At 31.7% G+C, this 11807-nt stretch overlaps 1 long non-coding RNA gene across 10 annotated transcripts; it reads right to left on the reverse strand.

Moving 5' to 3' along the window:
• LOC107629798 lies at positions 672 to 5121 on the reverse strand. 10 transcript variants are annotated; one of them, XR_002359021.1, is made up of 9 exons: positions 4742 to 5121; positions 4290 to 4369; positions 3160 to 3240; positions 2783 to 3056; positions 2504 to 2701; positions 2164 to 2252; positions 1990 to 2046; positions 1770 to 1903; positions 672 to 1395 (listed from the first exon to the last, which is right to left on the reverse strand). It is a non-coding gene; the product is annotated as an uncharacterized LOC107629798 (long non-coding RNA). The 10 variants fall into 10 exon arrangements; XR_002359020.1 differs by having other exon boundaries at positions 3146 to 3240; XR_002359025.1 differs by having other exon boundaries at positions 2783 to 2919; positions 3093 to 3240.

Raw genomic sequence — 11807 nt, forward strand, 5'->3', positions numbered from 1 at the left:
GCTAATAAAATCGACGGCTTTCATGGCCGTCGATAATAATTTAATAAAATCGACGTTCGTTCCGTCTGTAATATGGGTGTGAGAATTTTACATTCTTAATAAAATCGACAACATTGCCGTCGATATTATAATTTAAAATTGACGTCTTCTTTGTCGATAATTGATTCAATAAAATCGACAGCCTTTGTGTCGATATTTAACATAATAAAATCCACAATACTTTTGTCTATAATATGTTTAATAAAATCGACGACAGCGCCGTTGATATGTGATTGAATAAAAGCGACACAGTTGCCGTCGATTTAATTATTTAGATTTGTCTATTTTCTTATAAAAGCGACAACTTTGCCGTCGATTTTAATAGTTATATGTTTTCATTATTTTTTATTTGAAAAATAGTAAACCGTTAATACAAATAAAATTTTAAATATAAAAATAAAATTTATACTAAATATTAAATAATGAGTTTACAAACTTATCAAAATAATAAATAACCCTCTAACATAAAGATTTAAGACAAATAAATTTTCACAGTAGCCCTTTTTTATTAGTCAACTTAATTCTTAATGAAAGCACTAAAATATTAAACTACAAAACTTTAAAAGAATCATTATTACAAAAATTAACTATTATAGTTGAAGGATCAAATTCCTCTAAAGTAAAAAGGTTAATAAAATGATAAAATAATACTTTAATTATCTTGGAATACCCTTTGCTGGCATCATTTACTTGTCCAAGTAACTCAAATAGATAACAGCGGTAAATCCTGTATAATAGACTACAGTCACACAATGCCAGTTACAAACACCAACCCAAAAGTAAGTCAACTAATTAACTGAATTATCAAATTCTAACCATGAAAAACTACCGTTCCATTGCAAGAAAATTGGTACAAACTAAGAACTGTTACCCTCCATGAAAATGATCCTATCAAACCATGTTAGGTCTTTGTAGTAGAAGGAGATTATAAAACTTATCATGCAAGAAGAAATTCTTTCCCTTGCTATCAACAGCTTTCTTCCACCCACACCATACACCATTAACGATCTTTTTCAGCCTTCTTTGCCTAGGGCTCAGCATATGTTGTCCAGTTAGAACAGAAAAACCAAAGGTTAACGTTTAATCAATTAGCATTTAATTAACCTAAAGGTTAATGTTACAAAATACGGAACATAGTGAAAATTGAATGGTAAAGGATGACTTGCCTTGTAACCTTGAAGGCCCTCTAAGCTGCTTGGCTTAAGTTTTGCATCATACCAATCACCTTTTTTATTAGCAATGAGTGGCCACATGACACCCCATGAGAGAATTCCACCAATCAGCAGGGATACATTGATTATATATGGGCAAATCATCCCAATCCCAACATAAGTAGCGGAAAAATCAAAGTAGAACCTGTTATGCACAAGAAAATAACAAATAGATAAGCAAGTGGTTAAAGGAAATGAAAAACAAAGTACAAATCTATTATTATATAACAATAAACAATTAATAAAAAAAGGCATTATTTCATTGAGGATCAATAAGTGCTACCCCATCAAGCTAAGACTAACACTAGAAGGTGAAATGCTTCATCTTAGTTTTTCTTTTATTGGTTTATTATTATTACAATACAAAGTTGGCTAATATTTGACATTCAAGAAGCATATTTTTTAGAGGATAGAGGTTTTGCGAATATATTTACATGTCCTTTATTGAAATAAGTGTTTTAAACACTTCTTCTGTTTGATACTTTGATTCATCAACAAGATATAGAGTGAGTCACATACTTGTTCTTATAGGCCTGTAGACCAACTGTAGGGAAGCTTGAAAATCCGCAATCATCACCAGCAGTGAAAAACCATTGGAAGAAACTCCATAAGAAGCTAATGGAGAAAATCTTCCCAGCTTTGATACTTGCTTCCTAAAAATGAAAAGATCAAGAAGAAATTAGGAGAAAATATGCCAATAAAAGTGGAAACTCTGCTGTTCAAAGCCCTGAATGCTCACTTAGCTAGCTCTGCGCCTTCTGAAGTATGGAAACCATTGATAAGATTGGCTGTAAATCTGAAGAGAAAATACAGAAATAAGCTAAGATTAAATTACTTCTAAGAAATATTAAAATGAAATGACATATCCCCTAGTAACAAAATCCATCCTTAAGATGAGGCAAACTGAAAATACCTATGAGAAGAAACCTCTATAGATGAGTAGTTTTGGAGTCTGAACCATGAAATGATAGTCTGGAGAGAGCGATAAGCACAACCCCATCCCTATAAGATCAAAGTAAGTGATTTAATTTGTGATACTACAAAGAAATAGAGTTAAGAGCCATTTTGCTTTAATTATATTCAATTTCAAGAAGTGATTTACAACTGCATAAAACCAGATTATCTTTGTCTGATAATTTAAAACCAGTTACTCAGTAATTGTTTTCTTTAGTGCAAGACATTATTAGTTGTAACTTGTAACAATTGTGTCTGTGTTATGATGTGTTAAGAAGAATAAAAGATGAAGAAACTACCGTTGGAATGATGAACTTTCCAGAGAGAAGGCAAATTGCTGGCAAGGAACAATAAGCAACAAGAAACTACCGTTGGAATGATAATGACCCTTTGAATGCTGGCCTTAATGGCATGCACTAAATTGATCTCCATCCTCTACAGTGCATCTTGAATCCAGTTAAGATATCCTCTATCACTGATCTATAAATCCAACCAATCTGAATGAATACACAACAAGAACAACACATTTTAGTTAGTAAACAAGTCAACAACACATGAATGAAACGTTTAAGCCTCACCTCTTTTCCCCATTCAGTATTCTCTTCATATCCATAGCCAATTACATGAATGGCCTCCTTGATCAATCCATTAACCAATATATGAATGCATTGCCTCACCTGCGGGTGTTGTCCCAAAAGGTTAGGCAACATTGAATCTGCAATGCATTTAACTGATCAGCTAAACCAGGGATGGTTAATCTTGAAACTGCATGCCTCAAGGGGAGCTTCTTAGAAGCATAGCAGAGTACATCTAGTTTAATATCCACAACAAGGAGCCTGACTTCATCCTGGGCTGAAGGTAATAATTCAACTTCAGTTAAAAAAATACCCAAAAAAAATCATGCTAACATATAGGATTTAGGACATTAATTTGATCCTAACTCCTGATTCCTGACTTGGAATGTACTCTGCAACAGGCACAGCAGACGCTGATAATGGCCCTAAGCTGTTAAAGAGAACACTAACTTGGATGGTATCTGCATTCTAAGATGAAGAAAATATCACAAAATGGATGATTGAAGTCATTTCACAATTCACAATGCGCATGATTCATGGTAGCAGGCCAAAAAAATAAATAACCACTAAAAATAAATCACAAATACTATCATATAACATCAGCAGCAATTAAACAATTAAAATGAAGAATATCATAATCAACCATTTTACTTGGAGCTAAAGTTTTCATTGCATCTCATAAGTCCTGTGCTCTATAACTTTCATCATCAAAGTATTATCAATTAATGCTACTAGCTCACAAACCCTGATTTCCAATCCCTAGATTGCTTTATTACATGGCAATGCAAAAACAATGAATTGATTGAAGTTAATTTCAAAATACAACCCCAGCAGAACATACAAAGCAAAATTAACACCAATCCAAACTAACACTTAGAGATCAGAAGAAACAAAAATTGAATAAAACTAACCACTCGTATTCTTGAGAGGATAATATACTGGCAACTTGATCGGAAGCTCACAACGAATCAAGCAACCATCCATTTAATTTAAAAAGTACTACTTTTTTTAAAATATGGTAATGGCAATAGCAATGGGCATGCACTGAAATATTTATTTTTATTATTATAACAATATGAATACTATTTTTGTTTAGAAAAAAAAAGAGAGAATCAGAAATCACATAAGTATATTGCTAGCTATCCTATTAGCTATCCTATTAGTAGTGAATATAAGTAGTGAAATCTCTTTTTGTCTTTATTTCATTATTGCTAGCTATCCTATTAGCTGCCACACTCACTACTACTTAGCAAATAAATAGTAATGCTGTGACGTTGAGTAATGCTGATCCAGTCACGAGGAAGTTGTGAAGTTAGCATTAGCAGTATCACTTTTTGTTTTTACAAAGCAGCAGTAGCACTGTTTGTCGGTTCCCATTCCCTTTAAGTCATTAAAATATTTCTAACGTGCATATCAAAGAAACTTTGGCAAATTAAACTTTAATTCTTACAACTCAAGCAAGACACCATAAGCTAATTAAACTTGAAGACTTAAAGGGAGAGAAATCAACCTGAAAGTAGTAGCTAGCAAGAGGCTTTTATATTATGTACTTTTCTGTTCTGCCGAAAGTAGTAGTTGTAGTGTAGTGTGCTGTGTGGCAAAATAAGCTTTCGTAAGAGATTGTGTAGCATATTAGTTAATGTCAAAATAATAATTATCTTGATACTTTAATTAAGCTAAGTGTTCGATAATGTAAAGCCTATGCTGATCAGACATAGAAATTAAATCAAAAATTCCATTCAGGCATTTCTCCGAACATGTGGTGTGCAGAGTTCAAAACAGTAAATTTCAATTCAATATAAGCAGCATTCAACCCAGTAATTTCAGAAAGATACAGCCAACAACAATTTCAGTCCAGAAACACATGTTTTAACAAACCTAAGCCTAACCAAAATTTCTAAAAATAGAATTAAAAAGTAGTGAAAATAAAGAAAAGAAAGACAGGGAACAGGGGAAGGGAACCTGCATTCATGAAAGGAGGAAGAAGAACGGAGAGGCGGTGAGGTGGTGGTGATGTCGCGGTGGCACAGAAGGTCACTGCCGCTGGTGGTTTCTTGTCAGTGCTTGAAGACGCGGACAGAGGGTGACTCCACGAACAGGGGTGTCACACGCAGGAATGAAGAAATGGAGAAATGGGGAAGAAAGAGAAGAAGGAAGAAAGAGAGGGTAGGCGATGGTGGTCGCCGGTGGTGGTGTCGGACGGAGGCGGTGGGAAGAGAAAGCGAAGTCAATCAAAGGATACCTAACTTGAAGAATACCTAGCGAAGTCAACCAAAGAATACCTAGCTTGAATTTGGGGAAGTTTGCGTTTCTGAACTTTGGAAGCGGGAGTTGACGCAAGAACATGTGGTTTTAGTGAAAAAATCGACGGCATATTTGTCGATTTTATTTAAAAAAAACATCACATATAGCGTCTATTTTATAGATTAAATTTATATCGTCCATTCCATTTTAGAAAGCAATTAAGACTGTTCAAATTTATCGACGGCAAAGGTGTCGATATTTTAAATAATAAAATAGACGTCATATTCGTCGATTTTAATATAAAAAAAACAACACATATAACGTCTATTATATAGATTAAATTTAGACCGTCCATTCCATTTTAGAAAGTAATCTAGACTGTTCAAATTTATCGACAGCAAAATTGTCGATATTTAAAATAATAAAATCGACGCCATATTCGTCGATTTTATTTTCGACTTCTGGTTCGCCTATGATATGACGATAATAGGGAAATAAATTAATGCATTATAAAAATATCGACGACTAGGCCGTCGATTTTAATATTTTTATTTTTAATTATTTTTTTAGTGATATCGACAGCAGGCCGTCGAAAATTATCGACGGCAGAAATAGCCGTCGATTTTTGGCGTTGATAAACACGCTTTTTCTTGTAGTGGTATATATAATAAATTATATTTTTTTGATAGCGAAATAATTAAATTATAAAAATTATGAACTTTTAATTTTAAAATTAAAAGGAATTAGTTAAAAACAAAAAAACATTAAAATGGCACATAAAGTAAATAGACATGAACATAATCATTGGAGGTCTTTTGTTTATAATCATTAGTTAGAATGCAAAAAATTTGTACCACCAATGTTAACGAGAAATCCTGAAGAAGATAATCAAAACATTTTCAAATGGGTCAGTGAAATATAAAAAAATATTATGGCAAAAATTAATTTTTTCATAAAGATATTTGCATAAGTTAGGAGTGAAGATTATTGGATGCACATGCAGAAATGATTTTAGTATTGAGAACTAAAACAGAGACCTAGGGGAATATGATAATGAAACAAAAAATAAATAAATGAAAAGAAATAGATATTGATTTTAGAGAATAAAATTGGAGAAGAAGATTTCATAATAAGAATCCGTCTGTGTTAGTAGAAGAGAATAGGAGTATTTATATAGCCTTTCAATAACAAAAAATTATAACTATTCAAATTTGATTTGAAATTCAAATGAAATAATAATATATCTACTCCAACCGAATTATACTACACTATCACCGTTTAAGAACTAGTTTTAAATTTGTTGTTTAAGCAGAAAAAAATAATAAATATAACAAACGAACAATTCAATTCATATTAATAGAAGTTTAACGTTATATGCAGCTTAATTAACAACTTAAATTGCATTATTATGATTAAGGATCAATTTACACAAATATAATTTATAAAAGTTTGATTTAATTTAACGGTACAAATTAGGCCCAAAATTACATAGTAGATTTTTGAAATACAACCAAACTTTTAGCTTTTTGTTTCACCCATGTCTATATTCCTCATCAGCCACTATTTTACCCAAAACCCTAATCTAAGCCAAACACCTTCACATCACATTCAGACATCGTCTGTTGGGGCTACAAGCCTCCCACTCTTGCCGTACCTTTGCGTCACTCTCTCCTCTAAAGTCTCTGCTGCACGCTTCTGTTGTTTTTTTCTCCTATGCTGCAAGTTGGTTTCGTGTTGTGACCAGTTTCATACGCGGTTTGTGCTCGTGATCCCCTTGGTTGGAAGTTGTATACGGTCTTCCACTGTCTTTGGGTGGCTCTGGTCCTTGTTGAGATCACTGCTCTACTGTGTTTGTGGTGAGTTTTTCTATTTTATTAACTTGGTTATTAATTGTTTTTGCTTTCTTTCAATATCTTATATTATTTGCCTCTGATTTTGAACTCTTACTCTGCTCTACCACTTAAATATAAAATGAAAATAGGGGTGCATTGGTGCAAAGTGCTGCTGCTCTGGGTGTAGGTGCAAGGTGTTTCACTGTAGCTGGTGGTGGATTTTGGATAGCTAGTAGGTTACACTTAATTTTTTGTCTTTACTTTTCTCTTTTCTTTGTATTCTTCTCCGTTATTTAAACAATTATACAAATATGCAAAACAGAATTTTGATGAAATTAGGAATGATCTACTTCTGTTTGCACAATGAGCGGAGATTGTGAACTATATATTAGAAGGGACCAAACTAGCTAGTTCAAGAGTGCCAGAATAAAAATGTTATAAGCAGCACTTTTCAATTACACTTTGGATTTGGATTGCTAACATATTTGAGTCTAAATATTTCATAACAATAAGAATAAATATAAGGAATCAATTTTTAATTAGATAATATTAACTATTTTTTTGTAAATCCTTATTTTTAGGGGTTTTATGATTTAGAATTAGGACTTAAAGTTTCAAATCTGAAATTTAGAATTTAGAGTTTAAGATTTAGTATTTAGAATTTAAGATAAAATTAAAAGAAATTAAAAAAAATAATTAATATTGACTGAAAAATAATCAATTCATTAGATGTTCAAAAATAATTTATATTATTATAGGTAAAAGAAGTAGAAATTAACGGACCACAATAATTAGCTTGATATTGGAATTTTTGCTAATAAAATTATGCCTTGTAATTAATTAAATTTTTTATTATTAGTATATCTTTCATGATAAAAACTTTCTATGTGTGAGTTGTTTTTTGAGGTAGTGGCTACATAAAAATCTAATTGATCAAGAATTTTTAGTATTAGTATGTCTTCCAGCTCCTAATTAGTGATTTGTGAGCCAATTAGGTTAAGGGATGGTCCATAAAACTTAATGTCTCATGTGAACTTCTGTTATGTGAATTTATTTTTTGTAATTTCTAGTTTGTTATGGAAGAGTTATGCATGTTATGATTTATGTCAACCATTTATGTTTTGATTTATTGTAAAACTCATGTACAACTTAGATTTAATTTATTTTATTTAAGACTTATTTATGACTAGTAAAGACCTAATACAAGAAACAAGTTCAATGAAGACCTTAGTTATTTTTCTCAAAATGTGTCATGAAAATTGTGATGTGATATGTTATTATCCTTAATTTTTAACTATAACTTTGTTAAAACCTTATTCAAGTTTGATGGACTTTAATTATATTTTATTGAGTGATTAGTAAGCTTGTTAACCGTTGTAGTTGGGAGTAACATATAAAAAATCTATTTTTAATAGCACCAGATTGTTTTTTTCTGAATTATTTTTAATTCGTGAGTATGTTGTAAATGTTAGTCATAACCCAATTTAAAAGATATTGTTTACTCTTTTCTAAAAAATGCCACATTGAAATATGAATTAGTGTTGTGTATTTACTTTCAAGGATTCATTGTATTTGCCATGTAATCTTAATAATTTGATTGCATTCTTTTCATGATAGATGTGATTTTTAGTTTAGGCTAATCATTTATTTGGTTACATTAAAATTTTAAAATTATTCCTTTTTTGTTATTGGTATTTTTGTAGATTCTACTCTCTAATAAGTATATAACGACTCTAGTTTGTGTGAAGGTTTAAAAATATGCCTAGGAGACTATGATACAGCTGTATCCCCGATGCCGACACTGTTGACAAAACTCAGCATATCAATGCTCAGATGTCTGGAAAAAAATAGATCATTCCGTCCACTGCGTATTGAAACATGGCTAGCTCCGTCAACTCAGAATGATGCCGATGAAGCTTTTGCACGACGCACAGAGACTGAACATGTTGCTAAGCTTGCCCAAATATCTTAGGAGGATGAAGATTATGATCCTGAGACTGATAAGGTTGAGTCATGGGATGATCACATTGACAACTTATATGCTGAAGAAGAAGTTGTAGGCCGTAACAATCCAAACAATCGCAAGGATACGGATGATTGGACTGTTGCTATTGTCGGTAAAATTTTCTCCTACAGTTTTGATTATTTAATTATAATTGGATGACTTTAGTATTCTATTTGAGTTTTAGGCAACGATAATGCAACTAAACCTTGTAATTTGTTTCTTAGACAATAGCGTCACAAAAAGGATGAACTTGAGTGTCAAGGCAGCTATAGTACTTCCTCCTAGTAGACAGATCATTTTGGAGTTTAATACAGAGTTGCAACTGATCGATCAGACAACTAGATTGTTAAATGGGTTTCTAGGGAGTTTGGGTGCTAACTTTCAATATTTTTCCATTAATGAAGAGAGTTGGAAGATAATGGACAGTGCTCTGAAAGAACATGCATACGACACAGTTAAGGTGTAATGTTAATTTTCATAGCTTATTATGTTATGTAAAATATGATCTATATGTCCTTATTTTTCCTTTTATTGACATGCATCGCATTATGTCTCAAATTTTTAGTGGACCTTTTGGTATGAGGAGGATGACAACGGAAAAAAAAAGCGGATAATGATTCAAAAGATAGGAAAAATTTGGAAAGAAGAAAGAAACAACTTATTTCACAAATTTTATGACGAGAAAGAGTTTAGAAGAAAATGCTAAGCATAAACCATCAGGAATAAATGCACAGTAGTGGAAATGGTTCCTTTAATATCGTTTGAAGGACTCTACAAAGGTAATTAACATTGACTTGGTACTCCATTTAGTGTTGCAATTTTAAACATTTTGAATACCTGAATAAAATGATTGATTGAAAGTGATAGAATTAAAAACCCAAAATACCAGTCCAATATGTTTCTAACCCTTAAAAAAAAAGATTGGGGCACTATTAAGGTGTCATTACGTTCTAAAACTCATTACATGATTAATTGTATTTGTGTCTTTATTTATAGAAAAAGTGTAGACAAAATGCTCTAAATCGGTCGAAGCAACTTTATACACATACTGGGGGTTCGAAGACATTGGCAAGGCGAAAGGATGAAGAGGTAATTATGTGTCTATTATCTTTCATATATTTTTCGTGTTTTGTGATATTCATATGTTACATGTATGATTGTGTAAATATTTAATGTAGTTATAGGAGAAACTACAGCAAAGACACATTGGTAGAGGAGAGATATAAGCTATGACTCATAAAAAAAAGGATAGCTCGTATATGAATGATGATGCGCGTGTTGTTGGAGTAAGTATTGGTTAATAATTATTTACATCTCTTGCTTTATTCATGTTGCTAACTTCGAAATCACAATAACCCAACTCTAGTATATCGATAGGAAGCGATTGCAAATATCAAGAGCCAAGATGGTTCCTTGAAGGAGATTTCACATAGTGATTCGCTTGCGCGAGTCCTTGGAAAGGAGCATTCAGGACAAGTTCAGCCGTTAGGTTTTGGACCATGTCGAACCAAAATTATCCGTAATACTACACAACAATCAAACTCTGGAGCGCAAATTCAGGAGTATCAGAAGGAGATTACAAAAGACAGCGGCAGCAAAACTAAAGGCAGAGGCAGCAGAAGAGAAGGCAAAGAGATTGACGATGGAGAATCTATTAAGATACATAATTTAACAGCAAGGAGACACTTTGCCACCTGAAATTGATGCACAGCTGAAGTCTTTGGGAAGGGCAACAAAATAGAGATCTTTTAACAATTTTTTTTTTGTTTCCTTTATGAATAGTGCACTTTGAGGACAATTTGCTATTAACTTTTTTATTTTGTGATTTATATGTATAATTTGAATTTTTCTAGCATTGTGTTTTACATGACTTATGTTTTTTTTTTACTATAATTGGAAACATAATCAATTAAATTAATATGTAACATCTTCAAATTAAAAGATTTTTAAATGTTGATTGTGATGTGAAATGAAAATTCAAATAAAATATTTAAATAAAAAAAAATACAAAGTTTAGCGATGGTTACTATTGAACGCTGCAAAATCTACTTTTTTTAATTATAGTAAATAACGGCGGTTATCTAACTACCGCGAGAAGGGTCTCAAATCTGTTCTGGTAAACAGCAGCGGTCGTTAACTGCCGCAGAACATTTTTCGCTGCTAAATCCCATTTAATAGCGATTATTCCAGCGATCAAATAAAACTGCCGCTAAAGGTTTACCAATGCCATATGTTTTAGCGGTCAATCAACCTTTGCTATATGTTTAGCGACGGTTAAAAAACCGCCACAATAGAAATATCAACCATCATTATCTACCGCTTCTGTTGTAGTGTATATCATATGCAGGTTTACATTTTTACTTAGGGTGATAACATAAGAGTATTTTTGGCTTAAATGCTTATCACATCCATATTTAACTTGCAAATTATCATTATTAATGAAAACTCTACTTTTTTTTTTTAACCAAAGATAGGAGACTCGAACCCGCAACCTCTTAATTGAGTATGGGGAGACTATGCCATTTGAGCTATAACTCTATTTTGCTTGTATTTTTTTGTGTTGTTACTTTTAGAAAGCTTTGTGCTTAAAATTTTGTGAAAAAAAATAAAAAATACTGATAATAAAAAAATAAAATAAAAATGACAACCAAACAAATTCTTAAAAATGATTATTTTTTCATTAACTAAATAACAAATATGATGAGTAATATTCCAAATTAATTCTCAAGTCACACACATTACTTCCTAACAAATCTTAATTACCAAATTAGTATCAAACTTTATTTTGTTACAAATCAATTCTAACATCAAATTGTTTGTCTTTGCCATGAAGAGATTAATATAAGAATTTTAAAATTTTTAAAAACTTTCACGTCTTTATTAAATAATGATGAGAGATTGTTTTGTCTAATTTTTTTTAACAAAAAAATTGACAGACATATTGATT

This window comes from Arachis ipaensis, chromosome B03 (assembly GCF_000816755.2).
Source record: "Arachis ipaensis cultivar K30076 chromosome B03, Araip1.1, whole genome shotgun sequence".
Classification (NCBI taxonomy): Eukaryota; Viridiplantae; Streptophyta; class Magnoliopsida; order Fabales; family Fabaceae; genus Arachis; species Arachis ipaensis.